Source organism: Meriones unguiculatus, chromosome 7 (genome assembly GCF_030254825.1).
Source record: "Meriones unguiculatus strain TT.TT164.6M chromosome 7, Bangor_MerUng_6.1, whole genome shotgun sequence".
NCBI classification, from domain to species: Eukaryota; Metazoa; Chordata; class Mammalia; order Rodentia; family Muridae; genus Meriones; species Meriones unguiculatus.
In genome coordinates, this window is record NC_083355.1 from 68,628,651 (window position 1) to 68,641,898 (window position 13,248).

The 13,248-nt window shown below is 36.5% G+C and overlaps 1 protein-coding gene across 3 annotated transcripts in view; it reads left to right on the forward strand.

The window, feature by feature from the left end:
* Lrfn5 (leucine rich repeat and fibronectin type III domain containing 5) overlaps window positions 1-13,248 on the forward strand; it is a 306,408-nt gene that overhangs the window by 132,394 nt on the left and 160,766 nt on the right. The window contains exons 2-3 of one of the 3 annotated variants that reach the window (XM_060387560.1): window positions 4,381-4,447; window positions 7,410-7,585. The exons of 1 other annotated variant lie outside the window; for it this stretch is intronic. The gene's annotated coding sequence lies outside the window, so the exon portion shown is untranslated. The remainder of the gene's footprint in view (window positions 1-4,380; window positions 4,448-7,409; window positions 7,586-13,248) is intronic. One more of the 3 variants, XM_060387558.1, reaches the window with a different exon arrangement.

The window sequence follows — 13,248 nt, forward strand, 5'->3', positions numbered from 1 at the left end:
TAATAAACTTTTTTGAATCTAAACTGAACACACAGCAGTCTTGAAGTATATATTCATTCATGGCTCTGACCCGGAATAATGAGTGTGTGTGGATATGTGTGTAAATGCATGACATGTAAAATAAATATATCATCTACTTAGAAGCATTCTAAGGATTTAGACTTATAAAACTGTAGATAGTTTTGTGTGCTATTCTCACTCAGTATGGTTTAGTAAACTAAAATTTTCCATTGTTAACTGGTTAAAACATTATATATTTCTTAGTACTGTACCAAGACTTGTGTGATGTGTGTGTGTGTGTGTGTGTGTGTGTACTATTCGATAAATATAGAGCAAAGCATTTTGTTAGGGACAGATGGAAGACACATATATGTAAGAATTGACAAATTTCACTCTTGCTTTGAACTACTCTAAGAAGAACAATTTTTTTTTACAATCTTTAATGTGTAATGTGCACAGTCTAGTGCACAGAGGATTTATAATTAACTACCAACTACCAATTGTGGTCATAGATTTTTTTTTTTTCACTAAGCCAGTGGTTAATTTATTGTTTTTTGTGTCTAGCATTTGCTATTTTGAACTATCATGAAATTTGGTGAATGAATTAATTATGAAATCATTGAGCATCAGTATTGTTGTCCTTTGACTGCATAGTCCTTTCCCTTGCCCAGTGAGTCACTGAGCAACACGATGACTAAATTACCCTAAGACTTGTTCATAGAAAATTACCAATACAGCAACACGATTTTAGGTCACTAAGATTTATGTTTTATTGAACTGATGAGCTCTCACTGTTAGAGGGAAGGGATGATTAGTTGTGCTAATTTTCAGTGTGACATTTACATAACTGGTGAGTGCTCTAGTAGGGCACTAATTCATTTGTCATATGATCTTGGAAGAGGGTGATTATTTGTAAACATTTTGCTACATTGAGTATTTTGTAACACAAGATTATTTCTATTTTTAATCAGTGTCTCTAATTTAATTTTTAAAGTACCTAGGTTTAGCAGTGTTCATGCTGAGAAAGTATGTTTTAATAATACTGTTTATATAAATCCTTATGATCTTTTTTTGGTTTGAGAAACTAATTCATATGAAATATTTTTCAAAGTTATATTGTCTGTGGTTTGAATTATTTTAGGTTGTCTTTCTTTCTCTTTTCTGACCCAGGGTCTTGCTGTATTGCTAGTTGAACAAAGACTGGCTATTTAGTGCATGCTTGCTGTAAACATAAAAGACAAAAACAAAAACAAAAAACCTTGTATGTTGCCCTCTCCTCAAGTGCAGGAATTATAAGCATAAACTATATTATATCTGGATATACTTTTGGAATTACTTGTGTTTTGAGTTGTCCAGTTGTCCCATAGAGATAATGGTTATATTATATAAACTATACTTTTATGTTTTTGTTAAATAAGCAATTGGAAGACAATGAAGGAGTGTTACTCAGTTGTTAATATTTTAAGAGTTGACTTTGTACAGCATGTAGAACAAATATCTAGAAAGTAAGTAAGTGCAGACCTTTTAGTTAAGATGACATGATTGTTCATTTTTTTTATAAAGAGTGCAGTTATTAAAAAATTCCATTGTTGTCCTCATAGATTTCAAAGATTTCTTTGGTTTTTAATGGGTTAAACTCATATAGTTTTAAGAAGGGAAACAAAATTATTATTGGCCTGCAACGCATAGTCTTATATCCATGGTCACTTAAAATAATTCAACATTTGTATGTATGTTTGACAGCAATGATTAAAGAGACTCTGAATTCGGCAGCAAGAGACATGGAAAGGAAAGGGGGTGTAAATGTGTATATTTTTCGTATTTATTTATCTATTTATTCATTTATTTATTTTGAGTTTCACATAATACATGCATCTCAATTTCACTGATTTCCCAGTCCTTCCATATCTGGCCTCCACTATTATAACACCCTCCAAAAAGAAAAATAAAATTCTCTCTGGATGTTATGATGATTCACAATGTGCCATATAGTATATCTTTCTGGCTGAACAGCTTTATTTACAAATGTTCATTGCAATGAGTCATCGGTCTGGTACAAGACTCTGGCTTCTGCTGGGCAATCACTACTGGACCCTCACCAAGACTGCTGCTGTTTCGCTGAACCATGACGATTCTGCAGCTTTGGTCACACAAGCAAGATCTTTGGCTAGGCCAACTCGAAGCCCCGGATTTGGACCTGGGTATTAGCTGGTTTGGTTAGCTTGCCACCTCTCCTGCACCTGTGCCTTCACCACCGGCACCAGCCCGGAGCACTGCTCAGGTGACGCTGAAGGCCAGCTCTTCTGCCTTTGGCAGCTTGCAAGGACAGTACCAGCAGCTCTCCTGAGTGATGCAGCTGGAGAGGGGCCAATGCCAACTCAGTGTGTCCCTCAGATCTCACCATGGCCTCAGGTGGCAGTGCAGGCCTGTCAAATCAGGCGGTTCCTCACCTCTGTCTTGTCTCCAGCTCTGCCTCTCTTTTCTAGTGCACAAAGCGCTCCACTTTCTTTCTCTCTCCACCACAAAACTGCTCTAGCTTGTCTGTGCCCCTAAGCGGTGGGCAGGCCTCTGTGATGCAAATGTATCAAAAATAAATTTAAAAAGTAAAAAGAAAGTGTAAATGAAAAGTAACTAATGTAGTTTTAGTTATTTCTGGATAAAACTGGTTTTAGAGCCCCACTTTCACTAATAATGAGACTCTGTACCTCTTTTATTTCAGAGAAATGATCATCACTTAGTGATGATGTTTTAGGCTCATAAAGTAAAAATAATTATTCTCACCTGAAAAATATGTGTTTTATACCTGGACCCAGGGTGTGGAGGGGGGGGGTTTGCAGAGACCAATACTCCAGCTAAGGACCATGCATAGAGAGGACCTAGATCCCCTGTTCAAAGGAAGCCCATAGGCTGCTTAGTTCCCAAGTGGGTTTCCTAGTAAGGGGTACAGGGGCTGTCTCTGACATGAACTCAGTGGCTAGCTCTTTGACCACCTCTCCCTCTTGCCAGGCCACGGAGGAAGATGATTCAGCCAGTCCTGATGAGACCTGATAAGCTAGGGTCAGATAGAAGTGGAGGAGTCCTCCCTATTCAGGGGACTAGGGAAAGGGAATAGGGGCAGAAGAGAGATTATGGGTGGGACTGGGAGGAGACAAGGAAGGGGGCTGCAGTGGGAATATGAAGTGAATCAATTTTAATAAATAAATACATAAATAAAATTAAATAAAAAATTTAAAAAATTCTAATAATTTTTAATGCTTTTCATAAATTATCTGAGTTGTTTAGTAGTTTATAATTGGTATTTGATATAATTGTTAGGGGGATCCCCATTTCTTGAGAATCCATGACTATAATAGGTGTCAGATTTGTAAGACTGTGAAATGGTCACAGCAACAGCAGCTTGGAATTAAAACTAGGAGAAAAGAATTTGTTAGAAGATATTTAACTTCATTATAGTATCAAGGAATAAAGGGAACATTTACATATAAAGTGACAGTATCATGATCACAAGCCCAGTTATCTCCTCATACGGTGTCTATGACTGGTACTTCCACGGAGTCTGTGTGAGCTTTGCATTATGACAGAGTAATGCACGAGGCTACTAACATAATGAAAAGAATGTCTTTAAAATCACATTTTGGAGGCGAGAAAATGACTCAGAAGTGAAGGAAATTCACTGAGGACCTGAGTTTTTTCCAGGCACCCACATCAGATGGTTAATAATGCCTGTAATTCCATTGGAGCTGGTACCTCTGCACCTCCATGGGTACATGTACCCTCTTGGCACAATTAAAACCATGTAGCTGCATACCCAAGCACATAAATAGAATGAACGGCATTTTGTAGGTTCAAGTCTAAAACTGGGTGACATCATTGTTTTAGACCAATGATGAGGCTGGAATATGTGTAGAATAGAGCTGTCATACCTTGAGGAAGGAAGGAAAGAGAGAAAGTTGCAGGAAAGACACCACGGATTATCTCAATAACTGAATGCACTCATGCCAGGACCCATCTCTTGATGGTCCAGGCAGTTTCTGAGATTACAATCCTGGGCACTAAAAATTTAATGTGTAGAACTCTGGAGAACATACATTCAGACTAAAACACAATCCTTTAATGAATGGCTTAATGGAATCTTTATTTACATCATGCTGTATAAGGCACCTTGTGGAGGAAGCTGGTTCTAGAAGACAGTTTAATTTCATTAGCTCCTACATGACCTTGCCCAAGGTTAGTTGAATTTTCTGTATTTGCTTAATATGGCAGTCACAGAGAACATGTAATCACATAATTTGATTCTTGGAATGATTCTTTGGAAACGTAAGGAAACATATGGTTTGTAATCTGTGACAATTAGTAAATTCTTAATAAAATTTATTACAGGAAAGAAAATGTGTATCCCACATTAATGGATCTTTCCCTGAAAAAGAAAATGGAGTTTAAGTGAATGGTATGCCATTTTCTGTATTGTTCATGCTTTGAAAATTAGAATTCTCTTGACCTCTAGTAATTCCTCCCTGTGGATTAGGATGACAGTCTGAAACATTTGTATTGGTTGCCACAATGCAATAAGACACAATAACAGAACTCAAATGTAATTTTACTGTATACCATGTCCTTACTAAACAGGGCTATTGCAAAATACTTCAGGGACAAGGTCAATCTGTGCCCTAAACATTTTATTTCTAGTGTTTGTGCATGCATTCACAAACAAATATCAAGTGTATGCATACAGAATTGAGTCTATCATTTCTACTTTAACAATGTGGAAAACAATATTTTTCAAGTATTACATTTTAGGGAACTGATTTATTTGCACTAATAAAATAGATACTTTGTCTATATTAAAGAAAATGGATTAATGTTCTTTAATATATATTAAATGAAAGAAGGAAAAAATGTTTATAGTAACCTCATGTGTATGTAAGAACCTACATACACTGATAAGGATGTTTTTCTCTGGAGGGAGAGGACACTCACTTTTTAAGCTCCTTATCAATCAAGTACATACAAATATAAGTTAGTTTAAAATATTTATGGAAATAATAAATGAACAAACACTCAATAGCTATGTTCTATTTGTTGGGGTATAATTGACTTGCAGTTATATGTGAGGTATATCCTAGCTATGATTCCATAAGAATCATGTTTTATGATATTAACTTACAATGATATAATTTTCATCTGATTCATAAAAATACTGAAATAAACTGTATTTACTATTTTACAATTTTACAGTAAACATGCACTCCTTTTCAGTGTTTCTGAAAATTTTAGTATTAAAATTAAAATGTCAGTGTTCAACATCCTGATATAGAAATAATTTTTATTGATCTTGTATCACGTGTAGTTTGCAGAGCAGTGACAGTGCTACAACAGTGTACTAACAACATGTAGATCTTTAAATTCACTAGTTTTTCTTAGAGTTTCGAGTTTGTGATAACTTCCCCATTATTTTAATGCATACATATAGGGTGTCTTAATCATACACATTCATGATTCCCTCTCTCCAATTTCTTCCCCATCCCACCATGATTTTTCCCTTCAATATAATGTGCTCATTTTGTAAACACACTTGACCACTTGATTCTGTCTATGTGCTCATGGGTGTAAGACTGTATACTGGATCAAGGCTAAACGTTCAGCAGATGAATTGCTAAAGAAAATGCTGTTCCCCTGAAGTCATCATTGGCTAAAAACTTCTCTAATGGTGATGGGGCTTTATAAGTTTCTCCTCTGTGCATACTACCATTTTGTCTTGCCTAACCTTGTACATGCAAGTCACACTGTGGAGGCCATCTCAGCACTTATTTAAAAACAGTAGAATCTCCTCTCTCTCTCTTAAATTTAGATTTATATTTAAGCATGTGACACTTGCTTATAATTCTAGTATTAGGGAGGCTAACCTGGGAGAATTGAAGTTTTTACAGCTAGTCGGAGCTATATAACAGGACTCTGACTCGAGCAAATTAAAAATACAATACTTGAAATTAAGGGGATAAGGGGGAGGGATACAGAAAAGAGGGAATGACTGTGGAACCAGGAGGAAGGGGCTATTATAGGGATGTAAAATGAATAAATAAATACATTTAAAAAAATTGTTCCATTTATATGATTTGATTGATTTTAAAATTTACTCAGCTTTCTAAAAAAAATAAGGAATCATCAATACAGTTATCCAAGGAAAGGATTAGAAATACTTTTTTTTTCCAGACATGGAAATTCATGAGATGACTTAGTGTTATTTGTAAATTAAACCATGTATATGATTAAGATATTTTATATGAACTTCTCAATTAATAAAATATTTAAAAATTAAGCCATAAGTATTTTAGTACCTCTGTACTTTTTTGAGATATTTTTGTCAAATATCTTTCTGAAATCAAGAGATAACAAAGCCCCTTTGACCTACAATTTAGAAAAGAGCATAGAATAAAAAAGAGAACAGGAAGTAATACAGGCAGAGTTCTTTCTTAGAGCAGTCATATTGGATGTTGGTATTGGAAATTCCTACGGGGGAGCTCACAAATGATCAGCTCCACAGCTTGAGTAGGATCTAGTAGACTTATTACAGGATTGTGGGAAGAAAACCTGAGCACCCTTGAAGTTTATGAGCAAACCATATTTGTTTCATCTAATATTCATCATTTATTGTCATATTTTGAAAATAATCTGTGCTTTTGTGGATAGTTATCACAGTCTCAATCATATTAAAATTCTTTTAATCATTTTAAAGGTATTTTATAAATTACTTGTGCATCTTTAAAAGTGTTGGGTTTGAGTATCAGCTGGAACGAACATACAAATATACAAATGAAAAAAGTTAAACATTGCATCCCACACAATCTTCAGAAAGGAGAAGAAATAATCACAACTCAAACCCTTTAAAAATACTATTGTAAACTTAATATTCTATGTATGTAATATGTCTAAATGTACCTTATCTGAAAAAATGCATGTATTGCAATGGATAGATTTTTGTCTTTTTAAAATAAATACAGTTAACATAAAGTAATTCTGTTTTCCTTGCGGACCAGACAGGGCTATTTGAGATTTGCTCATTTTTAAATCTAATGTTATGTGCATGTGTACCTGGCATATAGCAAGCCATAACTAAACATACTGTGAGTTATAAGACCATTATGTGGTTTAGGATCATTTAAACTACCTATAGTTTCAAAAACAGAATATGCCTTCCAAAAAATTAAAAGCAGAGTGTTGACATAGTTATTGGAATGAGAACATATTGCACATTTCCATTGCAGAGTTTTCTATGCAAATATAAGTGAATTCTAATTTGCGAGCATTCTAAAATGGGTTGGAATTGAACATGCAGTTTACAGCAATAAATTCCAGGTACTTTTAAAGCAGTTTTTGATGGAGTTTCTTTGTTCTGTTTGCTTCCTCTGAAGAGTCCCTGTATCCATTCAGCCAGGTGTTGAGAAGAAATGTAGTAGATGACAACCCTTCCTTCTGACACAATTCTCAGAACCAGCATTGGAGATGCGTTCACCTTGCCAGTCTTCTGCAGCAGCCAGGCCGAGTGCTGACTCCTTCATGGTAGTGAGGAACTCTTCAGGCTCCAGAAGTAAGTTGCACACTTTTAGTCTCATCATTGCCAGTAAGTTTAAAAACACGTCAGGGAGGCTTACTGGTAATGTTGTGAACTGCTGGTTGTTCATTATTGTTTATATATATACACACACACACACACACACACACACACACACACACACACACACACATATATATATATATATATATATATATATATATATATATATATAGAGAGAGAGAGAGAGAGAGAGAGAGAGAGAGAGTCCAAGTTTCCTGGAGATGAAAAGTCTAAAAGTTGTTTCTTTATGTTGATTCTTTATATCCTTATGAATTTTTCTGATTTGCTTTCTTGCTAGTGATTTGCAAACTTTGCAAGATACATTTGCAACTTTGTGGCCTAGACAATGTAAACGCTAGCACAGTAATTTTGTTTGCTCTTTAATCACCTCCCCTTGGTCTGGTGGCCTTATTAGGCAGCAGAAAACAAAACGTTCCAGGCAGGTCTGATGAGACCTGATAGACTAGGGTCAGATAGTAGGGGAGGAGGACCACCCCTATCAATGGACTAAGGGAGGGACAAAAAGGGGGGAAGACAGGGAAGGGAACACAGGGAGGAGATGAGGGAAGTGGCTACAGCTGGGATACAAAATAAATAAATTGTAATTAATAATAATAATAATAATAATTTTGTGACTAAATGAACAGATTCCAAATGGACATAAACAGATTCAGAATGGTTGTGAATCAAACATGTTCAAGTGAGTTATGACAACTGAAGGCTATAGATGGAATGCTTTGGTTTATAAAGATTATTTAGTGGGATTGACTGACTTTTGGAATGGAACAGCTTCTGTTTTGTTTCAAATTGATATGTCTATAAAAATAGACATTAGAAAACACAAAAGAAATGGGAATTACATGGAGGAAAATGAACTGTAGTTTTAATATTGAATGCTTGGCAAAATGCAAAACACGGTATACTTCATATAACAACAACAACAACAAAAACTGCTATAAATTGGTCTATGACTTTCTTAAAATCTAGTAAGCCGGATAAATATATTGTTTCCTGGATTAGGTTTATAGGATACAGAATTTAAGATTTTTTTTTCCTGAACATAAATCTTTTTAAACTATTGATTTGCCACTTTTCAATTTTTGTGGTTTTATTGGAACTATTTTTCTATCTTTCAAATACTATATATATATACACACACACACATATATGAGTGTGTGTTGTATGTATGTGTTATAAGAGACACCTATTATTGCTCTCTGGAATGTATTTGCACCAAATTTCCGTATACAGAAGGGTTTATTTTTATAAACAGCATTGGTTTGTCTTAATTTCAACTACATGTCAGTTATTCTCAGTTTAGTAAGTGAAATTATATTGAAGGAAGGGGATATGAGATACTTCTTTTTTAATTTAATTTTAATATTTATTTTTATTAATTACACTTTATTCACTTTGTATCCCCCAATAAACCCTTCCCCCTCCCCCTCCAAGTCCCACTCTCCCTCCCCTTTCTTCACGCATGCCCCTCCCCAAGTCCACTGATAGGGGAGTTCCTCCTCTCCTTCCTTCTGATCTTAATCTATCAGGTCTCATCAGGAGTGGCTGCCTTGTCATCTTCTGTGTCCAGGTAAGGCTGCTCCGCCCTCAGGGGGAGGTGATCAAAGAGCAGGCCAATCAGATTATGTCAGAGGCAGTCCCTCTTCCCGTTACTATGTAACCCACTTGAACACTGAACTGCCATGGGCTATGTCTGTGCAGGGGTTCATACTCCAACCAAGTACCATGCATGGAGATACTTCTTTAACATCAATTAGTTTAGTAGCACAATGTAAGGCCAGGATGCCTCCAATACAAACATGTATGTTACTAACAGCGAATAAAGACAGTGTTAATAATAACTTTCCTTACTATTGCTACTGACTGTGTAAGATTAATGCAGTCAGGAAGCAGCCTGCTATTGCTTCCATGCCGAAAGTCATGTTAGTGGACTACATTTAATATAGAAAAAATCATTACTGAATTATTTAAAAACAAGTTCATTATAAAAGTTGTAGCATAAAATACACATTTGACAAATAACATATCTTTTTTTAGTGTGGCACTTCCCTATGTATTCTTTATTTATTCCTCTACCGCTAGTTCATGCTTTATTAATTTATTTTGAGATTTCTGTTTTATGGCCCATGACCTTATAATTGAACAGAGAATCTTGAAAAAAAACTTTCTAAATTTTAATCTTTTAATCTAAATTTTAATTTTTTTATTCACTATGCCTTTATTAAACCTCATATTTACATACATTTACTGAATTTGAATACCTTCAGGCACACATGGTAGAATTTAAAAGCACGAAAGATTGATACATGATAGACAGTATCCCTCCTACTTGGTGCTATTGTTTCAGGTATAATTGGTTGTGTTATTTATTTTCAATCAACAGATTGAATACTAACCACAATATTTCCTGCCTTGTTTGTAAAGAAGTTATCTGCACCTGTGTTTTCTTGGCTGTAGTTGATCTCGTTGGGTGAGAGTTTTCCTTCTAGTATCTACTGTAGGGCTGGGTTGCTGTGTAGGTAATTGTTTAAGTCTAGTTTTGTCATGGAATATTTTGTTTTCTCCATCTATGTTGATTAAAACCTTTGCTCAGTATAGTAGTCCGGGTTGGCATCTGTGGTCTCTTAGAATCTGCATGACATCTGCCCAGGCCCTTCTGGCTTTCATAATTTCTGTTGAGAAGTCTAGTGTGATTCTTATGGAACTACCTTTATATATTACTTGGACTTTTTCTTTTTCTGCTTTAATATTATTTTTTGTTCTGTAGATTTAGTGTTTTGAAGATTCTGTGACATGGAGTGGCTTTTATCTTTATTTTTATTTATTTATTTATTTGTAGGTCTAGTCTATTTGGTGTTCTGTAGGCCTCTTGTATGTATGTTTATGGACATCTCTTTAAGTTGGGAAATTTTTCTTCTATGATTTTTTCTCTCTTTTTATTTTTATTATTTTTTATTTTAATTACAGTTTATTCACTTTGTACCCCAGCTGTAGCCTCTTCCCTCATCCCCTCCCAATCCCACCCTCCCTCCTTCTTCTCCTCCCATGGCCCTCTCCAAGTCCACTGATAGTGGAGTTCTCCTTTTTCATCTAACCCTAGCCTATCAGCTCTCATCAGCAATAGCTGCTTCTTCTTCCTTTGTGGCCTGGCAAGGCTGCTCCCCCCATAGGAAGAGATGATCAATGGCCAGCCACTGAGTTCATGTCAGAGACAGTCCCTGTTCCCATTACTATGGCACCCACTTGGAGACTGACCTGCCATGGGCTACATCTGTAAATGGCTTCTAGGTTTTTTCCATGCATGGTTCTTGGTTGAAGAATCAGCATCAAAAAAGACCACTGTACCCAAATTTTTTGGTTCTATTGCTTTCCTTGTGGAGCTACTGTCCCCTCCAGGTCTTTTTATCTCCTCTTTCTTTTATAAGATTCCCTGTTCTTTGCCCAAAGTTTGGTTATGAGTCTCAGCATCTGGTTTGATACCTTGCTAGTTAGTGTATTTCAGAGGCCTTCTGTGTTAGGCTTCTGTCCTGTTTCCTGTTTTCTCCCTCTTCTGATTTCCATCTCATTTGCCTTTTTGAGTGAGGATTGATCATTTTACCCAGACTCTTCCTTCTTGCTTAGCTTCTTTAGGTGTACAGATTTTATTTTATCCAATATTATATGTCTAATACCACTTATAAGGGAGTATATACCCTGTGTGTCTTTATGCTTCTGGGATACCTCACTCAGGATGATCTTTTCCAGATCCCACCATTTGCCTGCAAATGTCATCATTTCCTTGTTTTTAATTGCTTAGTAGTATTCCATTGTGTTAATGTACCACAAGTTCTGTATCCATTCCTCAGTTGAGTGGCATCTGGGTTGTCTACAAGTTCTTGCATTACAAATAAAGCTGCTAGAAACATGGTTGATCAAATATTTTTGTTGTGTACTTGAGCATACTTTGGATATACACCTAGGAGTGGTATAGCTGGATCTTCAGGTAGCACTATTCCTAATTGTCTGAGAAAGTGCCAGATTGATTTCTAACATGGTTGTACAAGTTTGCATTCCCACCATGAGTGGAGGAGGGTTCCCCTTTCTCCACATACTCTCCAGCATGTGTTTTCACTAAAGTTTTTGATCTTAGCCATTTTGATGGGTGTAAGGTGAAATCTCAGGGTCATTTTGACTTGCATTTTCCTGATGACTAAGGATGTTGAGCATTTCTTTAAGTGTTTGACTGCGATTCAATATTCCTCTATTGAAAATTCTTTCTTAAGCTCTGTACTCCATTTTTTAATTGGATTACTTAATTTGTTTCTGGTCACGTTCTTTATATAGTCTGGATATTAGCCCTCTGTCAGATATTGGATATGTTTTCATGCTGACTTCTAGACATCTGCTTATCTGTAACCTTTGCTGTAAGTTCCTGGAGTCTGTACTTCAGTGGCTAACTTTTTGATGACCTTCCCCTGAGGGGAGAGCAGCCTTACCAGGCCACAGAAGAAGACCATGCAGCCAGTCCTGATGAGACCTGATAGGCTAGGGTCAGATAGAAGTGAGGAAGACCTCCTCTGTCAGTGGACTGGGGAAGGGGTATGGGAGAAGAAGAGGGAGGGAGGATGGGATTGGGAGGGGATGAGGGTGGGGGTTTCAGCTGGGGTACAATGTGAATAAACTGTTTTTAATAAAAAAATAAGATGGAGCTGGTTTCCACCTTCCACCTTCCCGATGGTGAGTGCTCTCTGTCACAAACAACTCCATATTTGGCTAAGGCTGAGGATCTGGCTTGCTTCCATGTATGTGGACCTATCTGCATTGCCCACGTGGCACGCTGGGGTTGGCTACCCAGAGGCTATTTTAAGCTGTGGGCTGGCTTTCCCCAGGGTCAGAGGATTGTTCAAGGTCCCTGAATAAACTGCATTGAGAAGAACAAAAAAAAAAAAAAAAAAAGATCAGAAAGAAGGAGAGGAGGACCTCCCCTATCAGTGGACTTGGGGAGAGGCATGCATACAGAAAGTGGGGGAGGGTGGGACCTGGAGGGGAAAAGGGAGAGGCTTATGGGGGGATACAAAAGGAATAAAGTGTAATTAATAAAAGTTAAATAAAAAATTTAAAAATAAAAAAAAGGAAGAACCAAAAAAAAATTGTAAAGAAATAAAAGATCACATCTATACTTAAGGTAATCTTACACAATAAATATAATATATTTTTCTGCTGATAAGCTTAGCTATTCTTTTTTTGTTTTCTTTTTTATATTTTCTTTAATTTTATTATTATTATTATTATTATTTATTATAATTTATTCACTTTGTATCTGGGCTGTTGCCCCTCCCTCATCTCCTCTCAATCCCACCCTATTTCCCCCTTCCCTCCTTGTAGCCCTCTCCTAGTCCACTGATAGGGGAACTTCTCCTTCCTTCTATCTGACCTATCTAGGCCTATTAGGTCTCATCAGGGCTGTCTGGATGCTCTTTCTCAGTGGCTTGGTAAGGCCACTTCATCAGGGTTGGTGATCAAATAAAAGGCAACCAACAAATAGCAGGAAACCAAGTTCATACCAGAGAAGGCCCTTGCTTCCTTTTCTAGGGAACCCCTGTGGAGACTGAGCAGCCTGTGGGCAACATCTGAGCAGG